The sequence below is a fragment of the Oncorhynchus mykiss genome, chromosome 2 (assembly GCF_013265735.2).
Source record: "Oncorhynchus mykiss isolate Arlee chromosome 2, USDA_OmykA_1.1, whole genome shotgun sequence".
Classification (NCBI taxonomy): Eukaryota; Metazoa; Chordata; class Actinopteri; order Salmoniformes; family Salmonidae; genus Oncorhynchus; species Oncorhynchus mykiss.
Window position 1 is genome coordinate 24,320,739 of NC_048566.1, and position 4,188 is coordinate 24,324,926.

The following is a 4,188-nucleotide window of genomic DNA, read 5'->3' on the forward strand; positions in this document are numbered from 1 at the left end:
TATATTTTTGCATTTTACATTCACACCACAGTGACCACACAGATAGGTTTTTAGAGGTTGATCGTTCACTCTGAAGTTGTGCCATATCGAGTATTACCTTGGTGAAGATTTCCCTCTACTGGCTGTAGAACGTCATGACAAGAGCAACCTGGTCCTCTCGGGTCTCTCTCCAACTCCTTACAAGCCTGATCAAGTGAGAAAAAGATGAGGGGAATGAATAATCAGTCCAATTTTGTTACCCAGTCATATATGTCAGTCATTAATCAGTCATTAATCATCTGACAAGGCGTAAAACCCCCAAACACAAGCAAATTGTGATATTGTCAAGTATGGTGAAAGGTGTGTTTATCATAATGAAGCAGCAGGGGTCCCTTAAAACTGCACCCATTCTAATTGCAAACAAGGAATACTGCACTGCCATTGAAAGCAAAGCTCAAAATGACATAATACTGTCAAATCACATAGAAATCAAATTATACATAAATCAAATCATACACAATCAAAGTCCTACATGTGATCGCTACATGTTGTCATGTAGTCCAGGGCAGAGGTAGCTCTACAGCTGGAGATCGAATGGGAATATTGAAACAATGTTGCAAATGTCGAAGCGACAGACAGCAAGGTTTATACAAGTCTCAGATGTTGAAAACTAAATATTAGTCTAAAAGAAATGTGAGATAATGTCTAGATGCTTTTTATAGTGGAGATCAAGTTTATAAATTGACTGGCTGGGTTGATGAGACAGTGGATTGCGCAGTCAGATGGAACAGACTGCCATTTTAACATCAGAGATTTAGCTAGTGGTAATTTGTGGAATAGACACTGGCTGGAATGGTTACTGGGGTGGAATGAGGTTTTAACCAATCAGCATTCAGGATTAGACCCACCCATTGTATAACCTTTATTATAAACTGAGTGGTTTGATCCCTCAATGCTGATTGTCTAACAGCCATGGTATACCACGGGTATGACAAAACATTTATTTTTACTGCTCTAATATATACCTCATACCACACCCCCTCGTAATCATTGCATGCAATATGCATTTGGAAACCTCAGAAACTATACTTTCATAGCACACCAAAATAGTTTTCAGGGGTCGTATTAGCGCAGTATTCTGCCTTTGTTCAGCAAGAAATATCTTGCTAAAATGCTTCTTATTGTAATTTCTGCTTGGCCTCAGACAAATATTGTGCTTGACTTGCATTTCTCCAGTCGGATGAGAATTCATCAACGTGTACCTCTGGTATTTTTCTCAGCGTAGCCTACTTTTCTCTGGTACAATGCAAGATTAACTTCCAACAAAACATTAGGAAATGTAACTGGCTACATTATTTATATGATAAACATTGGAAATATAATGGCCATGAATTGTTTTTGCAAAAAAAGACCTTGCCTTTTAATTGTAAGCTCATTTACTTGTGTGGCTGCTAGACAAATAGCATTGCACTGCTGTTGTCAGCTGAAGAAAATGAAGCTATTTTCTGCCAAATGTGTTGCACTCATGTATTTTCTGTGAAGGAAAACTAGTTGCACACCCCTGATCACTCTATGATCAAGTGAAATGGTTTAAAATGCAGATTTATTGATGGCCTGCGTTTTGAAAATACAGATTTCTGAACTCTAACATGACTCCTGGGAGTCAGGAAGCAGGTGCAGATGGTGAGTTTAATAATAATGAACATGGAGAGTTACAAAACAAAAGCAGCGTTGAGACATGAAAACAGAACCAATGCTGCCTGATGACTGAGGTTGGTGAGGGCTATATGTAGGGATAGTAATCAGGGTGGCGATGAAGTCCAGGTGTGCTTAACGATGGGGAGCAGGTGTGAGCAATGTGGGTTGCCAGGACCGGTGGTTAGTAGACTGGCGACATCTAGCGCCGGAGGGAGTAGGAGTCACAGTAGTAACCCCCCCCCCCCCCCGCCGACGTGCAGCCCCTGCCGCAAGATGACACCGGCCAGGAGGACGGACCCAAGGAAGAGGAGCGGGCCGAACGACGGCAATGGATGACGCTGGGATGTCCGCCACTGGGCCCCAAGAGCGCTCATCAGGACTGTACCCCTCCCACTCCACCAGGTACTGGAGCCGACCCCCACAACATTGGGAGTCATGGAAAGACCTAACAGCATAAGTGGGGGTCCTCGAAGTCCAGGGGAGGGGTATCGCAGGGGATAGCATCAGCCAGGGGACCAGGAACCACCAGCCTGAAGAGTGAAACAAGGGTGAGATCTGGTAGTTGGTGGGGAGTTCGAAATAATAGGTTACCTCATTGACCCTCCGGAGGACCTTGAAGGGCCCCACAAGCCAGGGGCTCAGCTTCCGGCAGGTGGAACGGGAGGTTCCTGGTGGAGGGCCAGACGTGATCACCAGGATGGAACACGGGAGCCTCACTGCGGTGGTGGACCGCCTGATCCTTCTGACGGCGGAACCACGCTTCAATTACAGGGGCCTCTTTTGGCTCGGAGTCAAAGGAACCAGGGGCCGGCTGATATCCCAGGATGCACTGGCTGAGAGTCAGCCTGGTGGTGGAGTGACGAAGTGAGATCTGGGCGTATTCCGCCCAGGGAAGGAACTCGGGCCCACTCCCCCTGCCGATCCTGGCAGTGACTAATTAGGAACCTCCCCAGCTGATGTCTTCCAGAAGGCCATAGTGCCAGAAGACCTGCTGGAATAGTGCTTCAGCGACCTGGAGAGCGGTCGGTAGACCAGAGAGGGACATTAAAGTCTATGGACATAAAGTCTATGGACAGATGTGATCAAGGCCGCTGAGACACGGGAAGGGGAGGTAGTTTACCTGCTGGAGCATGCCGGGAGATCTGGATTGAGTACATACCGGACATGAGTTGACACAGTGGGCGAGGTCCTGCACCAAGTGGGCGGCCAGTATTTTTCGGAGAGGGATTGGATGGTGCGGGTGTTACCTGGGTGTACAGCGGCGAAGGATGTGTTCCCAGGTCAACAGCCAATCTCTCACCCCGTGGGGATGTAGATGCGCTCTTGAGGGCAGATTGCAGGAGTGGATTCTCTCTCCAGAGCATGGCGGATGTCCACATCTACGTTCCAAAACACTGAGCCAACAATACGGGAGGATGGCTTGATAGGCTGGAGGAGACTCGCATGACCCTCTAACGGCGTGAAACCAAAGGGTGCGGGAAAGCAGGTCCTCCAGCATCCTGGTCCCCAGGCGGTGATTCTCATCTTTGACCAGGAAATGATGGGGTTATGGAGTTGGAGCCACGGGAGGCCGAGTATGACTGTGTACGGGTGCGGTGTTGAAGGGAAGGCTTTCCTGGTGCTTGGGTCCCATGGTGCGGGTGAGTGGGGCTGTGACATGATTAATTGTGCCGGTTCACAATGGTCACATATCCAGGGCTTGGACAGGAAAAGGAGAGGAGAGCGGGTATGAGGTTAAGTTCAGGGAGGAGGCGAAGGCCTGGTCGATAAAGTTCCGTGGCACTGGAGTCCACTAGAGCTGTAGAGACAACACTTGAGGGACAGCCAGCGAAACGGGAACCAGAAAGGGTTTGGCGGAAAACGATGATAATGGCTCACGCCTACCCTGGGAAATGAAAGGTCATGGAGCCACCCCTCTGCTCTAATGGATGCGTCGGACACCACTGAAGCTGGTGCCCCTCATGGCCGCAATAGGGACAGAGCCCCAGCTGTCTCCAGTGACTCTGCTCTGACGCGGAGAGGTGTGGCCCCTAACTCCATGGGTTCAGGCTCTGCCTCAGGACAGCCAAAGGAGGGAGGTGAGTGGCGAGGTGGACACTCCCAAAGAAGGTTATCCAGACGGATGGCCATCGAGAAGAGAGCGTCCAAGGATATGTTGGCATTCCGGCATTCCAACTCGGTCTGGACCTCTTTGCGCTGTCCACTGAGGAATAGAGTGCGGAGCGCCAGCTCATTCCAGCCGCTGGAGGCTGCCACAATCCGAAGGGTGAAGGCGTACTCCGCAGCAGTCTGGGCACCCCAGCTGGAGTTGGAAAAGCCCTCCCTCTCTGCCCTCTGGAGGATGGTCGAAGACTGCCCTGAAGAGAGCCATGAATCTCTCATAGGAACCCAGCTCTTCCTCTCCTCTCTCCCAGATGGCCGTAGCCCACTCCAACGCCGTCCGGTCAGCAGGGAAATGACCATGGCAACCTTGGACATCTCTTTGGTGGGGGCTCCCGTCTGATAGGTAAA